Source organism: Euprymna scolopes, chromosome 7 (assembly GCF_053919585.1).
Source record: "Euprymna scolopes isolate OS-2025 chromosome 7, ASM5391958v1, whole genome shotgun sequence".
NCBI classification, from domain to species: Eukaryota; Metazoa; Mollusca; class Cephalopoda; order Sepiida; family Sepiolidae; genus Euprymna; species Euprymna scolopes.
The window spans coordinates 29,218,370-29,229,522 of NC_136488.1; the positions used below are offsets into that span (position 1 = coordinate 29,218,370).

Below are 11,153 nucleotides of genomic sequence, written 5' to 3' on the forward strand. Positions count from 1 at the left end.
TCGATAACTCATATATAACAAAATTGTATGTTCTTTTTAAATAAATAGAAAAATAGGGTTTTTAATATGAATATCACTACACACCAAAGGAATACGGAATAGGTATAAAGATATATATATTCAGTTTAATAATAAAATTTATTTATATCAATGAATTTTATTATTTGAAGTAAATGTGTGCTTATCTGCCCAGTTAATACAGACTAATATATATATAACTAGCAAGGCGTCCGGCGTTGCCAAGTCGTAAAATATGCTGAAATATGATATTTTAATTCATGTAGATATTTATTATTCTAGAGTCAATTCTCTATTAATTATTATATTGTACCCAATATATAGTAGTGATTTCAAAAGTAAAACAAAAATGTTTTTGGTGCCATAGTGCCCCAGCCTTAGTTGTTACTGTCTTAGAGATCATCAGACCGATAAGAAACGAACCGCTTATAATGTATAAACATATTTGTGCATGCGTACAAAACTTACGCATGCAAAGTTCCAATTTTTTTCAATTTACATCCCTTAGCAGCTATTTTTACCTGCTAAAACCTATAAAAGACGTTCCACAAAAAATGCAGTCATTTGACCTCCTTTGTGCCACTCTGCTACCTTGCGTTTCGGAAGAGATGAACTTTGAAAAAATGGAGACAGACAGACATATAGATAGATAGATAGATAGATAGATAGATAGATAGATAGAATGAGTTATAAAAATAAGATTATTTTTAATTTCATGATAAAATTTCACAGATAAAATCTTCAGAAAAAATGAATTTATTATTAAGAAAACGCGTGTTTTGAAATGAACAGAAATGAGTGTTTGAACTAAAATATTTTTTAAAATGAATTCAAAACGTTTATTAAATTATTGTATATTTAGCTCTGGACATACATACATTATTGAGCTATTATGCAAACTTTTATTTGAATATATATATTATATATATATATATAGTGAATGAATGACAAAGTTGAAATTTACTATTCTTGACAGTATCTGTTTCGTAGCACAAAATGAATCACTTAATTATTATATCAATTAGTGAATCTATTTTGCTCTTAACTCATCAGAAGAAATAGCAACAATCAATCCATCAAACTTTGGAATATAGACTTTTCTTATTCATTCATTATATTGCTCTGTAATTACATTGAGTTTTTTAAATAAGTATTGGTATATATTAGAAGGAAATAAAGTATATTTCCACAGATATATATATATATATATACATATATATATGTGTGTGTGTGTGTGTGTGTGTGTGTGTGTGTGTGTGTGAGAGAGAGAGATGATGGACTCTCCTGCTGATTCAAACATGTGAGTTCCACCATAACAACTAAATTGTTCAGAAAGCCACACAGGTGATTTGTTTATAGTGGTGAAGGCTTTGTGCAGAACCAACCACACTTTTTGATACAACTGCTAATCTCAGTCGGTGCAGTGACTGCCACAATACAAAGCAGACAGTAGACCTCACGTTTTTATCTCAGAGTGTTCCTTCTCCTAGATGCATGTCTTAACGAAGCCTGAGGGTACATCTCTCCCAGTGGATTGAAGTGCCCCCAGATAGACACCTGGAAATTTCTACGTTGCGGTGTAGTACATACAGCACCTAGCATTCCCAAATGATCACCCATGTAGTACTAGCTAGGCTCATCGTTGCTTAACTTCGATGATCTGGCGAGAATCAGTGTTTCAACGTAATTATGTCGTACGTATATATATAATAAACATGTGCTTACATGAGAACGTGTGCTGATATTTTTTTGTTGTAGAACTAGACGGTTTGAAAGATTTATCTATATTACTGTTGACTAAACATTTTACAAAAGATATAACGCAACGCTATCTAAAGATGTTATTGAAAAATCAGAATCAATTGTTTTTTGGCTCGTATGCATGATGCTGGGAATGCTGTCAACAGACACAACACAGCAACGTAACAAACTCTTCAATAATGAAGGTTGAAAAGCTACTAAGAAATAAAGTAGCAAAACTTTCTAACATTCTCAAGTTTTTTTTATAATGATTTTAGCCGTTATTTTTCTTTAAAAAAAAGTTTTCTTTCATTTACTTTGAATAAAATATTTGAAAAAAAAAAAAAAAAAAAAAAACGAAGACAGACAGGTAGAGTTATAAAAATAAGATAAAAATCCACTGAGAAAATTTTTAAGAAAAAATGAATTTATTAAAAAAAAAAAAAAAAACACGTTTTGAAATGAACCGAAATGATTGTTTGAACAAAAATACTTTTTGAAATGAATTCCAAACGTTTATTAAATTATTGTATATTTAGTTGTAGACATACACTATTGAGCTATTATCCAAACTTTTGTGTGAATTTCAATATATATATATATATATATATATATATATATATATATATATATATATATATATATATATATATATATATAACAAAACCAGACAAGCAGCTAAATCCCACGCCTTCACAGTAGAGATCCCTAGGTGTAAAAATGCCTTCTACCCTAATACTTTCTTCCCCAGAACTACTAGACGTTGGAACTCCCTTCCGGAATTCTGCTTTCCCAACTGTACTGACATGCAGAAGTTCAAGTGTAGTGTGTGAACAGACACTTTGCCACTCATCTACCTTCATAATACCTCTGCAACTTATGTCCCCGATAGTAGCCCCTCACTTCAAAGTGGCACTGTGCCTTGTTTGGGGTGCAAACTGAAGTAAAATATTTTTATATATATATATATATATATATATATATATATATATATATATATAAATTTAAAGGGGATTAAAACAGTAGTCTAAACAGCAGAGTGTATTTTAATGTGATAGTAAAATTACTAATTTAATTAAAATACAAGAAAAGAACAGTGCTCGTTGTAATTCAGATATATAAGCTCGATAGGCAAATATCCTAGAGCTACTTTAATATTTAATAATGTAATTGATAATTTAAAATTCAAATTAGAATTAAAAATTAAAAATCTGTTTCATAACCCCCCCCCCCCAAAAAAAAAGAAACCCACCCAATACTTTTGCTGATGAGAAGACTTTGTTTAAAAAGCTATATGTCAAAATTATTGTCCGTGGCTTAATGTCTGTCACAATAAAAACGTCGTTTCCGAAACGATTGACAAATTATTGACTTTGTTGTTGTTCCTTCTTATGAAACAGATTTTTAATTTTAATTTGAATTTTAAATTATCAATCACATTACTAAATATATATATATATATATATATATATATATATATAGTAATTTATAAAATATATATGGTGATTAAGCTACACTGAATATGCTTAATCGCCATATATATTTTATAACTTACTAACTAGCTCTACCTACATATTGAGCACTTTTGAAGTAAATACTTAAAGTTTACGCATAAATCTATACTTTCGTATAATAATTTTCTGTGAGTAAATTAAGTAGTTATATACATATATATATATATATATATATATATATATATATATATATATATATTAGTGATGGGACGATTCCAATATTTTTCCTGATTCCGATACAATTATCGATTCCATAGTAAATTACTGATTCTGATTCTTTATAAATCTCTAAATATTTAACTATACGGTTGTTTATTTTTATAATTCTTTTAGCCGTTATTTTTCTTTAAAAAATCAAGCTTTCTTTCAATTACTTTGAGTAAAATATTTTTTTGATAGATGATAAAAAAAGAGTTGATTTTATTTCCCTTTCCATGAAAAGAAAGCCAGTTTTTATGTGTTTGTGTGTACGTGCAGGGAATGGATATCTTACTCTCCAGAAATGGACTTTATTAGACAAAATAAAAAATATCCCACTTAAAACCTCTCTATTTTCAATGGAAAGTAGAAACAGATACTACACTTTAAATTATTTATTTGCGGAAAATGCGAAAAAAAAAAAAACATTTATAAAACAAATAAAGCATAAGTGTAGGGGAATGGGTGTTGTTGGACATCCTTGGTTTAAAGGGATAAAAATGTCTACCCTACTCTTAAATAACATCATCTCAGTCACCATAATACCACATTTACATTTAGGGCCGTCCTATTAAAGAGATCCTCAAATTGATTGAAAATTTCATTTTTCATTAATATAGGAGGGACGTTCTAATAGTAATGCCTCCTACATTTTTATTCCACCTGAATGAATCAGAAGGGATTGAAAATTGTTATGATGAATGGCCTTATGCCTTCATGACGTCAAAGTTTCATCTCTCTATTGTAGATATTGACGGTATAAGACTCTAAAAAAGCAAACCTTGCCATAGACATGCATCAGAATTAGAGATGCGTCATTGAATTCCTGACAAAAGTACATTGGGAATGGTGATGACTATGTAGAAAAATACATTCTGGAGCACGAAAGGTTGCTCCCATCTTCATAGCTTTTCAACTTTTTGAGTTGAAAAGAAAAAAACAGAGGCTTTAATTTTGGAACTATTCGCGTATGTATATACAAAGCTTTTACACTTTGATCTCAGGACATGCATTTCTGCAAATAAAGTGAAAGTGAAAGTAGAAATTATTTTCGAAACATATTTAGTTGTTTTTTTTTACTTGGAGAGCCATCACTTATCAAGTAACAGCACGGCTCAGTTAGAACTTATTCACACTTATACTATGCGAGAATATACAACATAATTACGTTGACACATCGATTCTAGTTAGATCACTGAAGGTAAGCAAAATTGAGCCTGGTCAGTACTAGATGGGAGATTATTTGGCAATACCTTATGATGTATATGGGAGAACATCGACATTTCCCAGCAGGAACTTTAAAACATAACATCATCTTCCCTAACCAGGATGTATATGCAACTGGGGACCGCTTGCAAATCTGATATTCCCTTGACTCTTCCTCCTTCAAGGAAAGTCAGTTCAACCCGCCTAGGGTGAATGCTGATGGATATAAGTATCGGCTGAAGAGAGCTTGATATGAGTATCAAAAACGGTCCCCTATTATCAGGTTTGAAACCGACGGTATCGATGACTTATCTCATCTAAACTTTCTGAAAATAAAAATATAAATAATACGCTCTTATTTTCGGAATTTTGACCTTATATAGGAGCCCTTTGCTGGAATCCTTTTTTCCAAAAATATAACTATATAACTATATATATATATATATATATATATATATATATATATATATATATATATATATATATATATATATATATATATATACACGCACTACACCTGAATACGACCATGATATAGTCAGCTGGGAAGCAGTCCTAAAATATTATATTCTACAGATGAATAGGAAAGAAACTTTGCTCATGGAATTTTCACTTAATTTAAAGAACAGATAAGGAGTGCCCACCTTCAATTATGAAACAGGCACTAATGATACAAAATGTTAATGTAACATATAAAGTTATCTTGTCGGATGTTCAAAGTCAGATCAAAATAGCATTTAAACTGAGATACTAATGTTTGATTCAGATTAGCTTAATTTTCATTTTTATTTTGTTGTACTATGTTATTGACATGAATATATATTTTATTTTGCTCCATTTCTTTGTAAACAACACTGTAATGATCAATAGTGGTGGAAGTAATGTTTAATTATTTAAGAGGATTTGTTTACATTTGACTTGAAAACGACTATGTTATAGTAAGCTGGGAAGACGCCCCACTGCATTGTGTTCTTTGAAATTAATTTTAAAACAAAACAAAATAAAAACGGTTTAAACAACTGCTTAAATAATTCAAACAAATTCTTTTGCTGAAATGTGTTTTTTTTTAGATATTGAATTTTATTTCGTTTGTTAGTTTCAACTTTTAAGATTTTTCTTGAAAGTTGAGAATCAACACATTCGATAAAATATAGTGTTACGGAATATTCCGTGTAAATAAGTAAGTAGGAAATTTTTTAACTTTTACATATCTATAATATAAAGCTGAATGTGTGTGTGTGTGTGTGTGTGTGTGTGGTCACGAATAGGCTCCTATATGGTTGACTATTTTAAAAAACTGACTACATATGATGATAGAAGATATATCGAGACACAGGAATGGGTATGTTTTATCTGGCAGAACGATGGTTCATTAAAATTGTGGGGTCTGCGTTCACGCCTGGTCCACAAAGTATGGAAATAAAAAAAATTAAAAATTAAAAAAAAACGTTTACAAGTGTTTTTGATATAGATGTACATAAGAATACTTTGATAAGTATGTTTTAACTTAAATAGGGATTGTATAATAAAATTGTGGGGTCTGCATTCACGCCTGGCCTCCATAGAATGGAAATAGGCACAAACTTTAATAAATACTTTTCCTATCTATCTGCGTAAGTATACTTTGATAATTATGTTTCAGTTTGAAGAAATATTGCATAATAAAATTATGGGGTGTTCGTTCGCGCTTGACCTCCATAGAATGGAAATATGTCACAAAGTTTAACAAGGTTTTTTAATATAGATCCACAGAATATTGTGATAAATGTTTTAGTGCGAACAGGTATGGTATAATAAATTATGGGATTTATCTATTTTATTTTTACTTTCATCATATTTTGCTTTGGTTTTGATACCCCCAAATTCGAAGCTATCTCTTTACAACCCTTCCTTTTCATAACCTATCATCCTTTCATAAATCAGAGTCCATTTTCTGTAGGCTGTTTTTGAACCCAGTAAACGACGGGTACTTTTGCTAGTTAAATATAAATATTTCATATCAATTTTTATTTTAAAATGTTAGACAATACAAAGCTCTAAAACCAATACATTTTACTTTATCAAAGTAAAAAATACAGTTAAAAAAATTATCATGTACTTTAATATAGAGTTTTAAAATGGTCAGAAAGTTGAAGTTTGTTATATTGCCACTGAAGCTTAAGGATCTACTGTAATAGGTGCCGGATACATAGGAGACAATCTGGGTGAAGAATTGTGCAGCAAGATTTTTACACTTTTCCAAACGGCAAAAATTGGATGAGAAACAACACAGGTGTTAAAATATTAACGAAAGTACTATATAGTCTGATGCCATATCGATTAACATAATTGTGTATCATATCTTTGAGACAAATGTTCAAAAAGTGTCTATATAAGTTGAAACTAGTTAGCAATTAAACTTTTCATATAATGTATATATTGGAATTTTTTAAAAAATATTTACATGCACACACACACACACATATATGGTGTGTTGGATCCCTGGAGGATGGAGTCATTTCTGTAGGAGTAAGAGAGCTCAATAAAATACAGAACATGAATAAAAGTTAAAAATAAAAAAGGACAAAGGTGTTAAAATATTTACAAGGTGCTTTATATTATGGCCAGAATATTGACTGGATTTCTGTATTTTAACTTTATATATATATATATATATATATATATATATATATATATATATATATATATATATTCTAAAATAATATGTAACAATACTTTAGGTTGGATATATTTCAATAGTGCTCAATATACTATAATTGTATAATAATAATAATAATAATAATAATAAATCAATAAAGCGAATAAACTGTTTGTTTATGATGTGGTGACATTAAACTGTGAACTGATAGTTCAAAGTACAGATGGAAATGTATGCTATTTTGTTATTATATATATATATATATATATATATATATATATATATATATATATATATATACATATATATATATACATATATATATATGAGAACATGCAATATATATTATATATATGTAAATATATAATCAAGCATATGTATGACAATATATACATACATATTTACATTTGTTTGTATATATGTATATTTATAATACATATAATGTGTATATATATATATATATATATATGTATATATGAATATGCATATATGTAAATACATATATAATATACTTAAATATGTATATAATATGCAAATATATACATAAAGATAAAATTTCGAAATATTCTGGTCATTGGTCAAAGGTATACAATGGAAAATAAATGTGGATAAAAGTCCATCTTTAAATTGTTTCTTATATCTCCGGAGAAATTAGTTGAAAACATGATTATTCAAATTAAGTTTAAAGGCAGAAAATCATTTGTTTGTAAAGATGAATGTAAATTTGTTTTCCAAAAATAAAATAAAATAAAATCCAAAAATGTTAGCCAATAAATAAAACTTGTTAACAATTTTACATAATGAATATAGAAAGTTTTTACAAGTGGATTGTTATGTGTTCTTTCAAGTAAAAAATAAAGAAATTCTTGTTTTTTGTAATTTGGTCTAAAAGTTAGATATTAATGAAATTTAATCATTGAAATGTATATACACAGTTTGGTATGGAAACGCCAGAAAGAATTATGCACAAAACTATTTCAAAGTTAATTTGTATGAATTTAGTAAATGAAGTTATTAAAAGTTATTTAAAACATCTTTGAAAACTTAATTACAATTGGTGTTCAAAGGTATTTCTAATGAAATTATAGAGGTAAAAGGTTTGATTTGATGTTTTTGTACACAAACTGAATTCATTTCGTCTTTAGAAATTATATTTATAATCGGTTATTATTAAATGCAGTCACAACAACACCTAAGCAATTAAATCAACAATAAAAAAAAAAATAAACAAAAAAGGCAATGAAGTTATTTAGTACCCTTTTGCTCTGAAGACTGAGAAAACTTTTTTAATTTGTATTTGAAAATTATGTAGAAAAAAAAATGAGACAATGAAAATGGACCAGATTTGTACTTGGATAGAAAAGTTACAACTTAGTTGACTCAGATAGAATTAGTGTAAATATATTATGAACAGAAATATTTGTTTCACTACAAATAAAATGAAAGAACTTAATAAACACAATAGTAAAAATGATAGTGATAAAAATGATGATGATAATAATAATAACAACAGTAATAAAATCAATAATAATAATAATGATAAAAATAATAATGTTAATAATCATTAATCATACCAACTTTTTAAAGATAGGATTGATGCAAATATATTATAAACAGAAATAGTTTTTTTTCAATTCAAAGGAAACTTACTAAACACAATAATATTACTAACAATCGTGATAAAAATTATATTTATGATAACATTAATAAAAATAGTAATAAAATAACTTATAATAATATTAATAATAATAAAAAAAAAATAATCACACCAACTTTATAAGACCACAAATATTTGTTTGAACTAAAAGAAAATGAATAAACTTATTAAACACAAAAATAATAACAGATAAACATGATGATATTGATGGTAATAATAATAAGAGTAATAAAATCATTAATGATAACAGTAAAATAATATTAATAATGATAAAAATATTAATAATAACAATAATCATACCAACTTTGTAAGACCAGAGGTGCAACTGTGCAGAGAGTTTTCTCTTTTTTTTTTTTTTTTTTTTTTTTTTAATAATTCAAATGTTTTGTATTTTTTCAAGCTTGGCGTTGATTAATGACTTTGGCTTATTTATTTTTTCTTATTTTTTTTTTTTTTTTTTGTTCAACAACCTCACTGCAAAATGTCTCCACGTTTGATGTCACAAGTTTAGCAGGGTTTTTGGTGTGTGGTACGTTGTGTTGTTGCACGGCTGTAGATAAAACTGCTGAATCGGTGACAGTTGATTGGTAGATGAAGCACACTAAAGCTGTGTAGGTGTGTTCGGATGTGTGAAGAAGGTGATCGGACCGAGCCAAAGTTACATACAGGCTGGAATCCCTTCTACTGAGTTCGGAGTTACAAACAACTATGGCAATATGCGTTTGGGTTTTAAACTGTATCGAAAGCGTAATCGAACCACCGCAGGATTCTCTGACTTGGTTCGCGAAACGAGTAATGATTCGCAGGAAGAGGTGAAAGGTCAGATATAAGTAAATATCAGGTAGCTGATAAACGATATATAAGATGCTTATTTTGGTGACGCCTATTTATAAGATGCAGGTCTAAGTTTTACATCAACAGTAAGTATGTGTATGTGTGTGTATGTGACTACTTTATGTGGTTGGGGCTGGAGGCTGGACACATGGACACTAACGTAGGCACACACTTGCACATATATACGCAAATATGGATATACTTGGAAGCAATTTGGGAATGGGAATACATAGAGATACTAGCATTTTCAAAGTATTTCACAGACTTGGAACAACATTAAAACCATATTTTAGATGTTAATGTATGCAGGATTTGTAGCCATAGTTTTGTGGGAGGAGGAACTTATTTTCTGCGTCTGAGAAAAAGAGAAGTGAGCAAGAAATTATTAAAATGAATAGACATACAATGACAAAACAGACTTTGCACAGACCAAAGGAGATTATGCTAATGAAACAAAGAAACAGGGGAAAATATTAGTAATTTGGAATCTACATAGTGATACATATACACACACACACACATATATATATATATATATATATATATATATATATATATATATATATATATAAAAGCATGGAAACTTGCTCAAATTTCTCATTGTCATTTAGCAAGTTTTAGTTGTATAAAACTTATACAACGTAGTCATTTAATTGATGACTATTTTAACTGGAAAGTATTCTTATGAAAATAAACATCTATTAATAAGTGTGTATATATATATATATATATATATATATATATATATATATAATGATTTTGCACAGCCGAACCTATATAAATATATATATATATACATACACACACATCATTTTACAATAAAGTTGCTTGACTTTTATTAGATGATAATTAATATGTATGCACATGGCTATATATATATATATATATATATATATATATATATGTATGCACATAGCGCTATATATATATATGTATATATATATATATATATATATATATATATATATATATATATATATAGAGAGAGAGAGAGAGAGAGAGAGAGAGAGAGAGATAAAGGGTGATCCGAAAGTAACTCCCTATTCTAAAATAACTATATATTTTTGAAGAAAAAACTATATTATGAGAAGAAACTATATTACATGGACTTTTATATAAAATTCAATATGAGCACCACCAGCTTTTCAAGTAACCATGAACTGCATCAACTGATTTTACAAGAAACTCTTGTGGGATGGAAATAATAGCTTCATGTATTTTCCCTTCAATATTGAAAACCAAATTCATATAACAAATCTGAAAAGAAAAGCATAGATTTAATTATCACACATTTAGTAACATTCACACAAAAACTGAGAAACATATTACTGCATTTGAATGAATTATA

At 28.0% G+C, this 11,153-nt stretch overlaps 1 protein-coding gene across 5 annotated transcripts in view; it reads right to left on the bottom strand.

Annotated features, from left to right (window-relative positions):
- LOC145279666 (uncharacterized) overlaps window positions 1-10,123 on the bottom strand; it is a 971,079-nt gene extending 960,956 nt beyond the window's left edge. For 2 of the 5 annotated variants that reach the window (XM_080130925.1, XM_080130922.1), the window contains exon 1: window positions 9,276-10,123. The gene's annotated coding sequence lies outside the window, so the exon portion shown is untranslated. Of the gene's footprint in view, window positions 1-9,271 lie in introns of all 5 variants that reach the window. The other 3 variants (XR_013868422.1, XM_080130924.1, XM_080130921.1) reach the window with 3 other exon arrangements.
- Window positions 10,124-11,153: the final 1,030 nt, after the last annotated feature.